General features: G+C 49.4%; 1 protein-coding gene across 3 annotated transcripts in view; it reads left to right on the forward strand.

Annotated features, from left to right (window-relative positions):
* SEMA5B (semaphorin 5B) overlaps positions 1-19,375 on the forward strand; it is a 415,290-nt gene that overhangs the window by 96,231 nt on the left and 299,684 nt on the right. For all 3 annotated transcript variants that reach the window (XM_040358292.1, XM_040358294.1, XM_040358293.1), the window contains exon 2: positions 14,017-14,076. The gene's annotated coding sequence lies outside the window, so the exon portion shown is untranslated. The remainder of the gene's footprint in view (positions 1-14,016; positions 14,077-19,375) is intronic.

Genomic DNA, 19,375 nt, shown 5'->3' on the forward strand with positions numbered 1-19,375 from the left:
GCTTTCCTCAGAAGATGCGCCATCTTTGTTCAGGCATCATCCAGGGTCACCATCTACTTCCTGGACTGAGATGCATGGCTCAGAGGGGGCGCAATCAGTTCCTGGCTGTGTTCACAAATGTCTGACACAGAGCAGCCTCTCGCCTTGTGACTTGCTACAAAGTTACTATTTACAGTCTGATGACTGGGGGGGAGAAGAGACTGAGGAAATGCTTCCTATTGCCTGCAGGATGATGTCATCATCTCAGCCTAGCCAAAGTCATCGACTGGAGCTCAAGGACAGCTTTATATTGATAAAAGCCGGAGCTTTGTGTGGTATTTGCATTATATAATATTGGGTTCCCCGTAGATTGGTATTTACATTATATACTATGATTCCTCCATGGTTTATTTGTGTTATATTGGATTTCTCATGGGTTGGTATTTGTATTGTATTGGGTTTCTCGTGGGTAGTTATTTGTATTATATTTGATACCTTGTGTGTTGGTATTTTGTATTATATTGGGTTCCTCATGGGTTGGTATCAGTATTATATTGGGTTACTCGTGGGTTGGTGTTTGTATTGGGTTCCTCATGGGTTGGTATTTGTATTGTATTGGGCTTTTCATGGGTTGGTTTTTGTATTGGGTTCCTCATTGGTTTGTATTTGTATTATTTTGGGTTCCTCGTGGGTTGGTGCTTGTATTTATATTGGGTTTTTCATGGGTTTGTATTATATTGGGTTCCTCGTGGGTTTGTTTTTGTATTATATTGGCCGGTTCCTCGTGGGTTGGTATTTGTATTATATTGGGTTCCTCGTGGGTTGGTATTTGTATTATATTGGGTTCCTCATGGGTTGGTATTTGTATTATATTGGGTTCCTTATGGGTTGGTATTTTTATTATATTGGGTTCCTCGTGGGTTGGTATTTGTATTTATATTGGGTTCCTCATGGGTTGGTATTTATATTGTATTGGGTTCCTCATGGGTTGGTATTTGTATTAAATAATATTGGGTTCCTTATAGGGTGGTAATTGTATTATTATGGGTTGTTCATAGGTTAGTATTTACATTATATAATATTGAGTTCCTGGTATTTTAGATCCTTATTGTGTGGTATTTGCATTATATACTATTGGGTTCCTCATGGTTTGTTTCTATTATATTGGGTTCCTCATGGGTTGGTATCAGTATTATATTGGGTTACTCGTGGGTTGGTATTTGTTTTCTATTGGGTTTCTTATGGGTTAGTATTTGTATTATATTGGGCTTCTCATGGGTTGGTATTTGTATTATATTGGGTTCCTCATGGGTTGGTATTTGTATTATATTGGGTTCCTTATGGGTTGGTATTTGTATTATATTGGGTTCCTTATGGGTTGGTATTTGTATTATATTGGGTTCCTTATGGGTTGGTATTTGTATTATATTGGGTTCCTTATGGGTTGGTATTTGTATTATATTGGGTTCCTTATGGGTTGGTATTTGTATTATATTGGGTTCCTCATGGGTTGGTATTTGTATTGGGTTCCTTATCGGTTGGTATTTGTATTATATTGGGTTCCTTATGGGTTGGTATTTGTATTATATTGGGTTCCTTATGGGTTGGTATTTGTATTATATTGGGTTCCTCATGGGTTGGTATTTGTATTGGGTTCCTCATGGGTTTGTATTTGTATTGGGTTCCTCATGGGTTGGTATTTGTATTATATGGGGTTCCTCATGGGTTGGTATTTGTATTGGGTTCCTTGTGGGTTGGTATTTGTATTATATTGGGTTCCTCATGGGTTGGTATTTGTATTGTATTGGGTTCCTTATGGGTTGGTATTTGTATTGTATTGGGTTCCTCATGGGTTGGTATTTGTATTGGGTTCCTCGTGGGTTGGTATTTGTATTGGGTTCCTTGTGGGTTGGTATTTGTATTATATTGGGTTCCTCATGGGTTGGTATTTGTATTGGGTTCCTTGTGGGTTGGTATTTGTATTATATTGGGTTCCTCATGGGTTGGTATTTGTATTGGGTTCCTTGTGGGTTGGTATTTGTATTATATTGGGTTCCTCATGGGTTGGTATTTGTATTGGGTTCCTCATGGGTTGGTATTTGTATTATATTGGGTTCCTCATGGGTTGGTATTTGTATTGGGTTCCTCGTGGGTTGGTATTTGTATTGGGTTCCTCGTGGGTTGGTATTTGTATTGGGTTCCTCGTGGGTTGGTATTTGTATTGGGTTCCTCGTGGGTTGGTATTTGTATTATATTGGGTTCCTCATGGGTTGGTATTTGTATTGTATTGGGTTCCTTATGGGTTGGTATTTGTATTATATTGGGTTCCTCATGGGTTGGTATTTGTATTGGGTTTCTCGTGGGTTGGTATTTGTATTATATTGGGTTCCTCATGGGTTGGTATTTGTATTATATTGGGTTCCTCATGGGTTTGTATTTGTATTGGGTTCCTCGTGGGTTGGTATTTGTATTGGGTTCCTCGTGGGTTGGTATTTGTATTGGGTTCCTCGTGGGTTGGTATTTGTATTGGGTTCCTCGTGGGTTGGTATTTGTATTGGGTTCCTCGTGGGTTGGTATTTGTATTATATTGGGTTCCTCATGGGTTGGTATTTGTATTATATTGGGTCCCTCATGGGTTGGTATTTGTATTGGGTTCCTCATGGGTTGGAATTTGTATTGGGTTCCTCGTGGGTTGGCATTTGTATTATAGTGTGTCCTGCATTCAGTGCCCTCCAGCAGAGATATAGAAAAGCCATGCTTGCAGGTCACTAACTTTACAGGGTGACTTTTTTTCTCTAGTGACAACTAAAAACTCAGTTGGCTGCCTTGCTGGGGTAGATAAACAAAGAGCCATAGAAGGGCTAAATGACCCTCCTGGAGAACATGCTGCTCCAAGCTCCCTGTGTTGCTGCTCACCTGAACTGAAGCCCTTTATCATGTGATCTATGTTGATTGGGAAGGCACGGAGCTCAGCTCAGTGTTTACATTCCTGTATGAGGATAGATGGGGAAGCTGATTTGGGCTCTCTCTCCGGGCCGTATCCATTCGCAGCAATCTTTGCGGCGCTCACAGAGCCTCGTACATTATGTACTCAGCCAATTTCAGGTCCAACGGCGCAGGATGCGGGAAATCGGCATGGTGCCCGCTGGTGTTTGATCTCTACAAAGCGATGGGATGAAGAGGGATCTGTGATGAGCGGGGGGTCAGGTTCTTACGCTCTTTGAAGAATTAATCTGCGTCTCTGCCTCTGGTAATATTTTTGGAAAACAAAGGCCGCGCTCCCAATGCACAGAGGTAATTTCTGCTTTCGCTGGATTCTGTAATTTAAATCTGAACCCTTCCCCTCCCCCGGAGGTTTTTCAAATGTTTAGTTACAGCGCAGTCTCTACTGACCGCCGCAAATGAGAGAAAAATGGGTTTAACCCTGAAATGAACACCGGAGTCCATGGCGTTCAAATGAGCGCAGAGGCGCCTTTGTTACTGCACCGAGAATGCAGCCTATCCAATCACAAGAGAGCAGTGACATCACTGAGAATGCAGCCTATCCAATCACTAGAGAGCGGTGACATGACTGAGAATGCAGCCTATCCAATCACTAGAGAGCGGTGACATCACTGAGAATGCAGCCTATCCAATCACAAGAGAGCGATGACATCACCGAGAATGCAGCCTATCCAATCACAAGAGAGCGGTGACATCACTGAGAATGCAGCCTATCCAATCACTAGAGAGCGGTGACATGACTGAGAATGCAGCCTATCCAATCACTAGAGAGCGGTGACATCACTGAGAATGCAGCCTATCCAATCACAAGAGAGCGATGACATCACCGAGAATGCAGCCTATCCAATCACAAGAGAGCGGTGACATCACTGAGAATGCAGCCTATCCAATCACTAGAGAGCGGTGACATCACTGAGAATGCAGCCTATCCAATCACTAGAGAGCGGTGACATCACTGAGAATGCAGCCTATCCAATCACTAGAGAGCGGTGACATCACTGAGAATGCAGCCTATCCAATCACAAGAGAGCGATGACATCACCGAGAATGCAGCCTATCCAATCACTAGAGAGCGGTGACATCACTGAGGATGCAGCCTATCCAATCACAAGAGAGCGATGACATCACCGAGAATGCAGCCTATCCAATCACTAGAGAACGGTGACATCACTGAGAATGCAGCCTATCCAATCACTAGAGAGCGGTGACATCACTGAGAATGCAGCCTATCCAATCACTAGAGAGCGGTGACATCACTGAGAATGCAGCCTATCCAATCACTAGAGAGCTGTGACATCACTGAGCATGCAGCCTATCCAATCACTAGAGAGCGGTGACATCACTGAGCATGCAGCCTATCCAATCACTAGAGAGCGGTGACATCACTGAGAATGCAGCCTATCCAATCACTAGAGAGCGGTGACATCACTGAGAATGCAGCCTATCCAATAACTAGAGAGCGGTGACATCACTGAGAATGCAGCCTATCCATTCACTAGAGAGCGGTGACATCACTGAGAATGCAGCCTATCCATTCACTAGAGAGCGGTGACATCACTGAGAATGCAGCCTATCCAATCACTAGAGAGCGGTGACATCACTGAGAATGCAGCCTATCCAATCACTAGAGAGCGGTGACATCACTGAGCATGCAGCCTATCCAATCACTAGAGAGCGGTGACATCACTGAGAATGCAGCCTATCCAATCACTAGATTCAGACGCAGACGAGCGATTTTCATGGTTGGCCCATCTTCTTGTCGCATTTCCTGCGTCGCTGATAATTGGCCGGCTGTAATTGTGATGGAACGTCCCGGCCTGGACGGGTCCGTCCACCATGATGTGTCCCCCGAGTGTTTCGCTCGCTAGTAAACCTTTTTGGCGGATCGATAAATCAATAATAATCCGAGCCGTTCCACAATTTATGTTTTATGAGTTGTAAAATCTGACGCACAGAACGCCGGAGGGGCGCAGACCGCGGGGGGGGGGGGGGGGAGGGGCGCAGACCGCGGGGGGGGGGAGGGGCGCAGACCGCGGGGGGGGGAGGGGCGCAGACTGCGGGGGGAGGGGCGCAGACTGCGGGGGGAGGGGCGCAGACCGCGGAGAGGAGGGGCGCAGACCGCGGGGGGGGGAGGGGCGCAGACCGCGGGGGGGGGGGAGGGGCGCAGACCGCCGGGGGGGGGGAGGGGCGCAGACCGCCGGGGGGGGAGGGGGAGGGGCTGTATATTTTCTGACTGCTTGGATTTACATGGAACCTTCTAGAGATCTGATGAAATAATTGTATCCATATCTTTAAACCGTTACATTGTGTAATTAATTGAAACATTGTATGGAATCCTAACAATCCCCCCATTGGTCTGTTAAATATCCACTTCTGTTATTTGTTCAGTAATTACAAACCGTCCTGTTGATCCTGCCAGAAATCCAGCGAGCCGATCCTGTCCTGTGTCCTCCCATCAGTTACATTGTGGACAGCAGAACTCCTCCCCCTTTTTTGTTCTGGAGATAAGAAAATAGGGAAGTGTTGTGTAGTCCCAACACACTTCCTGTCTCGGTGCGCTGAGGTAGCGTTGTCACCCGGAGGACAGGAAGTGTGTTACTGGCAGGATCACCAGGTGGAAGCACAGTGGAACCTCAGATTGCGAATAACGCGGTTAACGAGCGTTTTCGCGATACAAGATATACATTTTTTGTTATTCTGACTCGGTTTGCCTCACAAAAAGGATTCAAGCCTCTGCGGTGTGCAGTACCGCATTTGGCCAGAGGTGTGGGGTGGGGGGCGCCAGTGACACTCAGAGCCGCTCAGAAACACTCGGATTTTTTTTTCCGTTTCCGCGTGCATCCGCGCGGTCTCTGAGTATTTAAGTCTCTCTGGCGCCCCCCCCCCCCCCAACATCTGACCACACGCGGTATTGCATGCATTAGAAGTCAATGTGGAACTAATTATCTTCGTTTCTATTGACTTCTATGGGAAAACTCGCTTTGATATGCAAGTGCTTTGGATTACAAGCATTCTCCTGGAACGGATTATGCCGAGCTGTCCCCGAGCATTTCCGAGGCTCTCCAGCGCCCCCTCACCCCACCTCTGGCCACACGCGGTATTGCATGCCATAGAAGTCAATGCGGAACGAATTATCTTTGTTTCCATTGAGTTTTATGGGGAAACTCGCTTTGATATGCAAGTGCTTTGGATTACAAGCATTCTCCTGGAACGGATAATGCCGAGCTGTCCCCGAGCATTTCTGAGGCTCTCCGGCGCCCCCCCCCCCTTCACCTCTGGCCACACGCGGTATTGCATGCCATAGAAGTCAATGCGGAACGAATTATCTTTGTTTCCATTGAGTTTTATGGGGAAACTCGCTTTGATATGCAAGTGCTTTGGATTACAAGCATTCTCCTGGAACGGATAATGCCGAGCTGTCCCCGAGCATTTCTGAGGCTCTCCGGCGCCCCCCTTCACCTCTGGCCACACGCGGTATTGCATGCCATAGAAGTCAATGTGGAACGAATTATCTTTGTTTCCATTGACTTCTATGGGGAAACTCGCTTTGATATGCAAGTGCTTTGGATTACAAGCATTCTCCTGGAACAGATTATGCCGAGCTGTCCCCGAGCATTCAACTCACTTCCTCTGAGCCCAGGTTGTCCTCACTTCCTCTGAGCCCAGACACTAAAGATGAGCTCAGGTGTGTTCGCAACTCCAGGAAGCTGACACTCCGCAGCGCTAATCGCAGGCAGTGAGACATTCCCTGATCCGTGCCGCCGCAGATCGGGGGAAATGTCTCGCTGCCTGAGATTAGCGCTGCGCAGCGTCGGCTTCCTGCTGGGGCACGTGGAGCTGCGAAAACACCCCAGTGCCTGGGACGGGGTCCAGGACAACCTGGGCTCAGAGGACGTAGGTTGAATGATGATCATTCGAATGAGGACACCTAGTGGCAGAAAAAAAGCACTGCATGGAAAATCTCAACTTAGCATTAAAAACTTGTTTTATATTCTCTTATACTGGGGCTGTTTTTATTTTTTTATCTTGTTTTTTTTCTGGGGTTCTGCCCTATTGTATTGTACCGTCTCCCTGTATATTGTAAAGCGCTGCGCAAACTGTTGGCGCGATATAAACCCTGTATAATAATAATAATGGACCCGAGGTTTGTCAGGGTGTCGGGTCTTCTGTGATTATAGAGGGGGGGGGGGGGTTGGAGTTGTTGGGCGGTTGAGTTTCGCCGTTTGTTCTTTTTTTTCGGTGGGGTGGAGGATCCGGAAAGTCTTCCCAAAGCTTGCGTTGCTCCTCGAGGGTTAATATCTGCTGCGCGCCGCGATCGATCGCCTGGGTAAGAGAAAACAGACGGTTTTGATTTTCCTGTGTTTAATTCCGCGCCTGGGGCTTTGTCAGATCGAGTATAAAACTTGTTAATCTGAGTGTTTCATCGGAGCGAGATCGTTAACCGCAGGAGGCGGAGTTGGCGAGGATTTTTGCCGAATTTATCTTGTGTTGCTTGTTGAGGCTTAACGGGGGTCGGCCTCGCGTCCGTCTTTACTTTGGGGGGCGGGGCCCCCTTCCCACAGGTGAGAATATCACCAAATAAGAACATTATAATGATATACATCCAATTGATCAGCCATTATGACCGTCCACCTAACATTGAGTGGGTCAGAGGCGTTACTAGGGGGGTGCGGGGGGTGCGGTGTGCACCGGGTGACACCCGCTAGAGGGGTGACACCATCCCATTTTTTTTTTGTTTGTTTTTTTATTTTACTTTTTTTTTTTTTTAGCCGACATGCCCAGCCTGCCCTGTGCAATCCCAGCCTGCCCTGTACCACCCCAGCCTGCCCTGTGCCACCCCAGCCTGCCGTGTACCACCCCAGCCTGCCCTGTACCACCCCAGCCTGCCCTGTACCACCCCAAACAGCCCTGTACCACCCCAGCCTGCCCTGTGCCACCCCAGCCTGCCCTGTGCCACCACATCCTGCCCTGTACCACCCCAGCCTGCCCTATACCACCCCAAACTTTCCCATGCCACCCCAACTTGCCCTGTGCCATCCTAACTTGCCCTGTGCCACCCTAACTTGCCCTGTACCACCCCAATCTTCCCTATGCCACCATAACTTCCCCTATACCACCCCAACCTGCCCAATGCCACCCTAACTTGCCCTGTACCACCCCAACCTTTCCCATGCCATCCCAACTTGCCCTATGCCACCCTAACTTGCCCTATACCACCCCAAACTACCCTATATCACCCCAACATGCCCTATACCACCTTAACCTGTCCTATACCACCCCACTACACCAACCTGTCCTGCCACTATATTGCCCTATACTATCATTTACAGGGGCTGGTTTGGGGTGTGCCCCGTGCCCTGCCTGCTTGGTGCTGGGCAGCCTAGACAAAGGGGGGGTGACGCCATGTTTTACCGCACCGGGTGACACCAACCCTAGTGACGCCACTGGAGTGGGTCCCCTTCTTGCCTATAGATCAGCCCTGACCCCTCAAGGCCTGGACTCCACTAGACCCCGTGGAGGTACGGTGTGGTATCCGGCACCAAGCCCTCAGTAGCAGATCCGACAGGACCTGTAAGTTGGGAGGTGGGGCCTCCATGGATTGGACTTGTTTTTCCTGTACATCCCTCAGATGATCGATTTGGATTGAGCAGAGGCGGCTCTAGGCTTTGTGAGGCCTAAGGCAAAACTTGACATGGGCCCCCCACTCACACCCATCATGGGAAAAATAAGGACAAAAGCCTCTTCCCCACAACCCTGGCCGGTGGTTTGTGGGGGGGGGGGGGGGGGTCTGCGGGCAGGGGGCTTATCGGAATCTGGAAGCCCCCTTTTAACAAGGCGGCCCCCAGATCTTGCTCTTTAATAACGAAGTGGCGGGGGCCACCTGGTGAACCCGCCCCCTTGTGACGTCATTAACTGAAGGGCATGCTGGGTCATTGACGTCAGAAGGGGTGGTGTCACCGATATTCATTTGTTGTTAGGGACGCTTCCGGCCCCCGCTCTTGAGTCAGGGCTCTTGACGCTGCCTGAGCACAGCAGCGGTAAGGTCCCCTGTCCCTCAAAACTGGGGTAATGCGTTGGGTAAGTTAGTCGGCCGCGAGGCCCCCTGTGAGTGCGAGGCCTTAGGCGACCGTCTAATTTGCCTAATTAAAGGCCAAGTCAACACCTCAATCTCTGTTGTGAGGGGAGGATTTGTGCTAGAGGGGGGAGGAGTGGGGGGGGGGTGAGAAATTTGAGGGGTAGAGGATTTGTGCTCGGGAGGGGGATTGGGTGGGGAATTTGTACTGGGGGCGGGGGGTGTGATAGGATGTGAGAAATTTGAGGGGTAGCGGATTTGTGCTTGGGAGGGGGGATTGGGGTGGGGATTTTGTGCTGGGGGGGGGGGGTGGGGGGATGTGAGAATTGTGAGGGGAAGGGGAGGATTTGTGCTAGATGGGGGGGATTGGGTGGGGAATTTGTGAGTGGGTGGAGCTAGAAGAGGAGGAGCTTGGCAGCGTACAGGTAAAGGAGAGCCCAGGTAGGGTGTGTTGAGGCCCAATGAGCAGTCTGATCGCATGATGGGGGGGGGGGGTTGGTGTCTGAAGAGCTTACAATCTAAGACAGAAGTGCCTCCTCCTCAGTACATTGGCGCGGTGCTCTTCGGATTCGCCGTCTTCCACTGACAGATCCGTTCACCGCGCTGAAGTTTTGATTCTCGCTGTCTCTTTATATATATCCATAGACGACACTGAATGTGATTTCTGAGGATGATGAGCGCGGGGGGGGGGGGGATGAACGAGATTTGGGATCCGTTCCACGATTGCCGTCTCTCCTAATTCAGCTTCCTAATCAGCCGGAGAGACAGCCGGCGCTCTGCAATTCGGTGCTGCAGATGGTTTGGCGCCGGAGCGTAGGATGAGCCACTTACAAGATCTCGCCTTGCGGCCCCCATTTCTCTCCCCCGTGGGGGAGACCTTTTATTTTTTTTTAAACGTTTCGTTTCCATAAATTCCTCAATCGCCGCAAAGGTTAGAAATCTACTCTGTGAGCACCAAATGTCTTTGCGACCCCAGATCTTACCTTGTAAAAGTAGCAGTGACATCATCACTGTGGGGTATCTAGCTTGTGCCGAGAGCAGAGCTCAGAGAGGCCCAGCAGGCTCCACCCATTACTAGAGGGGGGCGGAGACGAGACCAGTCACCCTGCACAAGGAAAGACAGCAGAGCTGTGGGAGGGGCCTAGCAGTCCCCACCCAATACAAGGGGGTGGAGACGAGACCAGTCACTCTGCACAAGGAGAGAGAGCAGAGCTGTGGGAGGGGCCTAACAGTCCCCACCCACTACAAGAAGGGGTGGAGACAAGACCAGTCACCCTGCAAAAAGAGAGAGCAAAGATGTGGGAGGGGCCTAGCAGTCCACACCCACTACAAGAAGGGGTGGAGACAAGACCAGTCACCCTGCAAAAGGAGAGAGCAGAGCTGTGGGAGGGGCCTAGCAGTCCCCACCCACTACAAGAGGGGGGCGGAGACCAGACCAGTCACACTGCACAAGGAGAGAGAAAAGCTGTGGGAGGGGCCTAGCAGTCCACACCCACTACAAGAGGGGGGCGGAGACAAGACCAGTCGCCCTGCAAAAGAAGAGAGAGCAGAGCTGTGGGAGGGGCCTAGCAGTCCACACCCACTACAAGAAGGGGTGGAGACAAGACCAGTCACCCTGCAAAAGGAGAGAGCAGAGCTGTGGGAGGGGCCTAGCAGTCCCCACCCACTACAAGAGGGGGGCGGAGACCAGACCAGTCACACTGCACAAGGAGAGAGAAAAGCTGTGGGAGGGGCCTAGCAGTCCACACCCACTACAAGAGGGGGGCGGAGACAAGACCAGTCGCCCTGCAAAAGAAGAGAGAGCAGAGCTGTGGGAGGGGCCTAGCAGTCCACACCCACTACAAGAGGTGGGTGAAGACTAGACCAGTCGCCCTGCACAAGAAGAGAGCAGAGCTGTGGGAGGGGCCTAGCAGTCCACACCCGCTACAAGAGGGGGGCAGAGACTAGACCAGTCGCCCTGCACAAGAAGAGAGAGCAGAGCTGTAGGAGGGGCCGAGAAGAGCTGTGGGAGGGGCCTAGCAGTCCACACCCACTACAGGAGGGGGCGGAGACCAGACCAGTCACCCTGCACAATGAGAGAGAGCAACGCTGTGGGAGGGGCCTAGCAGTCCACACCCACTACAAGAGGGGGGTGGAGACTAGACCAGTCGCCCTGCACAAGAAGAGAGAGCAGAGCTGTGGGAGGGGCCTAGCAGTGTCCACCCACTACAAGAAGGGGCGGAGACAAGACCAGTCACCACCCACACAAGAAGAGAGAGAAAAGCTGTGGGAGGGGCCTAGCAGTTCCCTCCCACTACAAGAGGGGGCGGAGATTAGACCAGTCACCCTGCACAAGAAGAGGGAGTATTAGCGACCGGTCTTTTATTACAGGAAGCTCCTCCCACTTGCATGGTCGGGGGGGCCTTGTGTATGAGTAGAAGAGCCGTGGGAAGTGAGTGTTTGTTACATTGTATCTTTGCGTTGTTTCTAATGTTTTTTATTTAAATTCTATTAAAGGAAACATTTGAAAGGAAAATAAATGGGATTGTCTGTCATCCTCCCTCCTTATCTTCTATAAATGTTCAGGCCGGCAGCGCGAGTGCGTTGTGGAAAACATGGATTCCCCGGGGGGATTTGTGGCGTACAAAGTGCGCACTTTTAAGGGCACGGTCACATGGCCCGCCGTCCAAAGAAAACAGGCCGCGACGTCCGTGGGAAAGGAGATTTGGAGGCGATCGGATTTACTGGAAACGCACGTGCGGGAGAAGAATTTCCAGCCTGGGAATTGGGCGAGTTTGAGGTCTCGTGTCTTTTTTTTTTTGCGCGGCCTCAGAAGGAATTTTTACTTTTCTGAGAACCGGTCGTGTCACGTGATCGCCGCCGACCGCGCTCCGTCCGTGTCATTAAAGGGGAACGCCACCCGGGCCGGTGAAAATGATTCCTTTACATCCCCTTCCCTCCTCATTAATCCGGGATAAACGCATTTACACGCCCGGCACACCCCGTAGTCGTCTTTTCTCCCCCGCTGCTCTTCCGCTTGTGTCCAAAGTCGCATGTTAGGGTTAAGCGTTTTTAAAAAATGTCATTTATGATGGTGTGTGGGCTTCACATAATTTTTCGGGTTCTGAAAAACGACAACATTTTTTTTCGAACATGCTGCATTTTTTAACGACGTTTTAAACAATGTCGTTTTCCGGGTTGTAAAAAACTATCGTGTGTGGGCTAAAACTACGTTAAAAACCCACGCATGCTCAGAAGCAAGTTATGAGACTACCGTTCGTAATGGAGATGGCACATTCATCACGCTGTAACAGACAGAATAGCGCGAATCGTCTTTTACTAACACGGAATCAGCTAAAGCAGCCCCAAGGGTGGCGCCATCCGCATGGAACTTCCCCTTTATAGTGCCGCCGTACGTGTTGTACGTCACCGCACTTTTTTAAAAACGATGGTGTGTGGGCAGCGTCGTTTTAATGATGAAGTTGGAAAAACGTTGTTTTTTTCTACATGCCAAAAAACATATTTTTTTTTCATGCTGAAAAATGATCGTGTGTACGCGGCATTAGGGTTACCATTAAGGGCTATGTTTAGGGTTAATGTTAGGGTTATAATTAAATGTTAGGGTTAAATGTTGGGGTAAAGGGCTAGGGTTAAATGTTAGGGTTGGGGTTAAATGTTAAGGTTTAATGTTGGGATTGGGGTTAAATGTTAGGGTTGGGGTTAAATGTTAAGGTTTAATGTTAGGGTTGGGGTTAAATGTTAGGGTTTAATGTTGGGATTGGGGTTAAATGTTGGGATTGGGGTTAAATGTTGGGATTGGGCTTGAATTTTGGGGTTGGGCTTAAATGTTGGGGTTGGGCTTAAATGTTAGGTTAAAGGGCTAGGGTTGGAAATGAAAATACAGTTGTTGGGTGGGGGTAGGAGAGGCTTCTCTGAAGTGGAAGGTTTTTCAGGGATTGTCTAAAAGCTAATGGAGTAGGAGATAATTGGACAGATTGGGGTAAGGAGTTCCATAGGATGGGAGAGGCTCTGGAAAAGTCCTGGAGGCGAGAGTGGGAGGAGGTGATGAGGGAGCTAGAGAGAAGAAGGTTTTGAGAAGAACAAGGAGAACGATTAGGTTGGTATTTATAAACATCGATCAGACAAGAGATGGAGAGATACAAAGTAACATTGTTACTTTCTCAGTGCCTGTATTTACACGGTATCTCCTGGCTGTCATTTTGCTGTTGTCTCTGCGTCTGACCCCCGCGTCCAGCCAGGGCCGGTGCTACCACTAGGCAGACTAGGCAGCCGCCTAGGGCGCCCGGCCACTGGTGTTCCCCCTCTCTTCTCTCTGCAGCAAGCAACTAAGTCTCAGCATCAGCTGGCGGCTGCCGCTCCGTTCAAACATAGTGTCATAGGCGCAGCGGCGGTGGAGGACTGTGTCCCAATTGCTGAATGAATGGAAGCAAGCAAACATTTATTGATGGGCGCTGGTGAGGGTGCATTTGATGGGCGCCGATGAGGCTGCATTTGATGGGCGCCGATGAGGCATTTGAAGGGCGCTGGTGAGGCTGCATTTGAAGGGCGCCGGTGAGGTTGCATTTGAAGGGCGCCGGTGAGGCTGCATTTGAAGGGCGCCGACGAGGCTGCATTTGATGGGCACTTTATTAAAAAGGTGGGGTTTACATGGGATGGGCAAAGTGGGTAGAGTCGGGGGTGGCGGCAAAATTAGGTTTTGCCTATGGTATCAAAAATCCTTGCACCAGCCCGGCGTCCAGTCACCCGTTACCACCGATCGGCGAGCCCTGGTTCTGGTTGCCATAGTTACTCCCCCTTGTTGCTCTGCTTTGTACCTAATGGATGTGATAATTTGTTACATTGTTATGTTGGGAAAAGATTTATATTTGCATTGAGTTTCATTGAAGTAAATGAATTGTCTGCAGATTTAGTATTTGATTTGTCTTTATAATTCATATCATTTCCTCTTCTGTGTCTTGCAGGTTAAAGTGGATTATATTCTATGGTGGGGTGGAGGATGAGCGGCCAGTGATGTCGTGCCGGTGAGTTTTGGTGATTCCTAAATGTGGCGAAAGATGGATTCTGCGCAATATCTGCACACAATGTGGTACCTGTAGGGCGTCCGCAGCCGCTCTCAGAAATTCCTAGGCAGGGGACGGCTGTCTGGGCAGGCTGGGATGGGGGAAGGGCGCCGACCGAGGAGTTTTTTGGTCTTGGTGGAGGTCATGCATGGCCTACAGGCAGGACTTTCTCAAAAACCTGTTCAGTTTTGTATTTATTTGTGGGGGTGGGGGGGGACTAACTCTTTAAATTGTATGCAGATTGTAACAATGAACTTCTCTTATTTGCTTCATTTTGGTCTTTTATATAAACATTTATATGTCTGATGAGTGCAGAAAAATTCCTGATAATCGGACAGATTTGGGTGATTTTTATGACAGTGAGGTTTGAGTAGGAAAACTTCATCAATTGAATAATAAACCAGATACATTGTATCCTCAGTACTGTCCGTATACATTGTATCCTCACTACTGGAATGCTCGGATAAGGGCCTGGTATGGATTGGGGATGGGGGGGCCCCCACACCATTTATTTATTTTTTACATTTAGCCTTGGTATGGATTGGGGGGGGGGGAGCTGAATGCTTGGATAAGGGTCTGGTATGGATTTTGGGGGGGGGACCCCACGCAATTATTTTGTACATTTAGACCTGGTATGGATTGGGGGGACCCCCACACTGTTTTTTTTTCTGACTTTTCAGTTGCCGGCAGTCTTTCGTTGACATTTCAGCCCTCAGTTGAAAAATAGATGGGGGTAGATTCACGTACCTTTTACGGCTGCGTATCTCCAGATACGCCGCCGTAATTTGAAATCTGCACCCGCGTATCATTACGCCGATTCGGAAAGGCAGATACGCTAAAAAAATAGGCTTCCTCCGCTGACGTAACTTGAATGCGGCGGCGTAGAATTGTGTGCAATATTACGTTGGCCGCTAGGGGCGCTTCCGTTGTTTTCGCCTTAGAATATGCAAATTACCTAGATACGCAGATTCACAAACGTACGTGCGCCCGGCGGTAGTTTTTATGCCGTTTGCGTAAAGGCTTTTTCGGCGTAAGGTTGCTCCTGCTATTAGAAGGCGCAGCCAATGTTAAGTATGGACGTCGTTCCCGCTTCGAAATTTGAATTATTTACGTTGTTTGTGTAAGTCGTTCGCGAATAGGGCTGGACGAAATTTACGTTCACGTCGAAACCAATACGTCGTTGCGCCGTACTTGGAAGCAATGCACACTGGGATATGTACACAGGCGGCGCATCACATCAGGTCATCATACATTTACATAAAACACGCCCCCCCTTCCACATTTGAATTACGCGCGCTTACGCCGGCCCTATTTACGCTACGCCGCCGCAACTTACGGAGCAAGTGCTTTGTGAATACTGCACTTGCTCCTGTAAGTTACAGCACTCAAGTCGTAAAAAAGTCCCATCAAAATAGTGCAGGAGACTTTTTTTTAAAAAGACGTTGCAACTTTAGTCGCATCGATTTTGGAATGGGCGCCATTGAAATAAATGGGTTTCGACTTGTCGCGTGACTTGATAAGTCGCATGACAAGTCGCACAAGTAAAACGAAACCAGAAGAAAACGTCTCGGCTTCAGAAATACTTTAAATTCCTAATCGGGACTTTCCTTCTCCATACCCTCCGGGGATGGCGTGAAAACTTTCGCACTTTTTCCGTTTTTTACTGGGAGAGATCCGATGCAGGAGTCGCCTGTCCTCTCTGGTGTTTATTTGTATTGACGGCGGTGGGATTTGACGCTCCATATTTACAAACAGTGGAGGAGAGAGCGGCGGCGGCACATTGGGGGTTAATGAAGCGGGGCGCTGCGCCTCCGTCCTGTTTTCCCCCCGGCGATTGTTGCGGCGGAATAATTAACACGCACGTATAATGAGCTTTTCTCTATAGGCTCTGCATGGTGCATTAGGGACCTGTACCCTCCGCAGCAACGCGCCCCTTTGTCCTGCAAATTGGGGCCTCATTGGCGATTCTTTGGCTTGTCACACAGAGAGGGGGCCGCTGGGGGACGGGGTGGGTCACCTATGGTGGCAATGCATCATGGGTAGGGGAGCCAAGAACAAAAGGGAATCGGCCATTGGGGGGGGGGGGGTTCTCTCTCTCTGACATTTCCACCAGACAAAAGTCTTTTTTCTTTTTTTCCCCTATCTTGTGTGGCTGCAATGAACGGTGGATGCTGATTGGTTGTATTGAATTGTTGTACTTCACATAGTTACTTTGTTCAAGGCGGTAAGGCGTTGTGTGATAGCGGCGCGGAGTAATGACCATCTGCGGCCCCTAAAATTACACTTTGTAAGCAGCGGCGACTGGCGCTCCAAATTTTTTTAGGGTGGCACAAACAAACTGAAAAAAAAACGCCACTGTGCCCATCAAGCGCAGCCACTGTGCCCATCAAGCGCAGCCACTGTGCCCATCAATTGCTGACACTGTGCCATTAAACCAACTACTGTACCCATCGATTGCTGCCAGTGTGCCCATCAATTGCTGCCAGTGTGCCCATCAGTTGCTGACACTGTGCCCATCAATTGCTGACACTGTGCCATTAAACCCAGCTACTGTACCCATCAATTGCTGCCACTGTGCCCATTAAGCGCAGCCACTGTGCCCATCAATTGCTGACACTGTGCCATTAAACCCAACTACTGTACCCATCGATTGTTGCCACTGTGCCCATCAATTGCTGCCACTGTGCCCATCAATTGCTGCCACTGTGCCCATCAATTGCTGCCACTGTGCCCATCAATTGCTGCCACTGTGCCCATCAATTGCTGCCACTGTGCCCATCAAGCGCAGCCACTGTGCCCATCAAGCGCAGCCACTGTGCCCATCAAGCGCAGCCACTGTGCCCATTAAGCGCAGCCACTGTACCTATCGATTGTTGCCACTGTGCCCATCAATTGCTGATACTGTGCCATTAAACTCAGCTACTGTACCCATCATTTGCTGCCACTGTGCCCATGAATTGCTGCCACTGTGCCCATGAATTGCTGCCACTGTGCCCATCGATTGCTGACACTGTGCCATTAAACCCAGCTACTGTACCCATCAATTCCTGCCACTGTGCCCATGAATTGCTGCCAGTGTGCCCATGAATTGCCGACACTGTGCCCATCAAATGTTGCCAGTGTGCATCCCCCGTCCGCCACTTTCCTTGTCTCGGTGGGGCAGCGAGTCACGGCGGCGATTTCCTCCACGCCTTCTCCCGTCCTCTCTTCCCATCCTCTGCTATGATTGGTTGCCTGATAGGTGTCCAATCACAGCGCCTGCCGTTTCAGCCAATCAGGTGACGGGTAACAGACCCGAGCACCTGATTGGCCGAGAGCCGGTTCAATGCATGAATCTATCTATGGTGATAGAGGGGGTGTTTGGAGAGAGGGGGCGGCGCTCATGCGCCCTTCATGGAGGCACCACCACTGTAAGTCTAAAGAAATGATGACCGTTGCTATGGGATACTGTAGATCTTTGCTGATTGGTGGAATCCTGTTTTGTATTTGATATATTTAGCTTTTTATTAACATATTTTCTATTTCTAGATTATGTGTTATCTTCTTTTTGTCACAATCAGTTTTTTTTTGCTAGAAAATTACTTGTATCCCCCCCCCAAACATTGGCATAGAGCCCCATCATTGTTGTCAGTGGGAAGAATAGTGACCTATCATTGGTGTGAGTGGGAGGAATAGTGCCCCATCATTGGTGTCAGTGGGAGGAATAGTGTCCCATCATTGGTGTCAGTGGAAGGAATAGTGTCCCATCATTGGTGTCAGTGGAAGGAATAGTGTCCCATCATTGGTGTCAGTGGGAGGAATAGTGTCCCATCATTGGTATCAGTGGGAGGAATAGTGTCCCATCATTGGTGTCAGTGGGAGGAATAGTGTCCCATCATTGGTGTCAGTGGGAGGAATAGTGTCCCATCATTGGTATCAGTGGGAGGAATAGTGTCCCATCATTGGTATCAGTGGGAGGAATAGTGTCCCATCATTGGTGTCAGTGGGAGTAATAGTGTCCCATCATTGTTGTCAGTGGGAAGAATAGTGCCCCATCATTGGTGTCAGTGGGAAGAATAGTGTCCCATCATTGGTGTCAGTGGAAGGAATAGTGTCCCATCATTGGTGTCAGTGGAAGGAATAGTGTCCCATCATTGGTGTCAGTGGGAGGAATAGTGTCCCATCATTGGTATCAGTGGGAGGAATAGTGTCCCATCATTGGTGTCAGTGGGAGGAATAGTGTCCCATCATTGGTGTCAGTGGGAGGAATAGTGTCCCATCATTGGTGTCAGTGGGAGGAATAGTGCCCCATCATTGGTGTCAGTGGGAGGAATAGTGCCCCATCATTGGTGTCAGTGGGAGGAATAGTGTCCCATCATTGGTATCAGTGGGAGGAATAGTGTCCCATAATTGGTGTCAGTGGGAAGAATAGTGCTCCATCATTGGTGTCAGTGGGAGGAATAGTGCCCCATCATTGGTGTCAGTGGGAGGAATAGTGCCCCATCATTGGTGTCAGTGGGAAGAATAGTGCCCCATCATTGGTGTCAGTGGGAAGAATAGTGCCCCATCATTGGTGTCAGTGGGAGGAATAGTGCCCCATCATTGGTGTCAGTGGGAGGAATAGTGCCCCATCATTGGTGTCAGTGGGAGGAATAGTGTCCCCATCATTGGTATCAGTGGGAGGAATAGTGCCCCATCATTGGTGTCAGTGGGAGGAATAGTGCCCCATCATTGGTGTCAGTGAGAGGAATAGTGTCCCATCATTGGTGTCAGTGGGAGGAATAGTGTCCCATCATTGGTGTCAGTGGGAGGAATAGTGTCCCATCGTTGGTGTCAGTGGGAGGAATAGTGTCCCATCGTTGGTGTCAGTGGGAGGAATAGTGTCCCATCATTGGTGTTGGAAGAAGGAATAGTGTCCCATCATTGGTGTCAGTGGGAAGAATAGTGTCCCATCATTGGTGTCAGTGGGAGGAATAGTGCCCCATCATTGATATCAGTGGGAAGAATAGTGCCCCATCATTGGTGTTGGAAGAAGGAATAGTGTCCCATCATTGGTGTCAGTGGGAAGAATAGTGTCCCATCATTGGTGTCAGTGGGAGGAATAGTGTCCCATCATTGGTGTCAGTGGGAAGAATAGTGCTCCATCATTGGTGTCAGTGGGAGGAATAGTGCCCCATCATTGGTGTCAGTGGGAGGAATAGTGCCCCATCATTGGTGTCAGTGGGAAGAATAGTGCCCCATCATTGGTGTCAGTGGGAAGAATAGTGCCCCATCATTGGTG

This window comes from Rana temporaria, chromosome 6 (assembly GCF_905171775.1).
Source record: "Rana temporaria chromosome 6, aRanTem1.1, whole genome shotgun sequence".
In the NCBI taxonomy this organism is placed as follows: domain Eukaryota; kingdom Metazoa; phylum Chordata; class Amphibia; order Anura; family Ranidae; genus Rana; species Rana temporaria.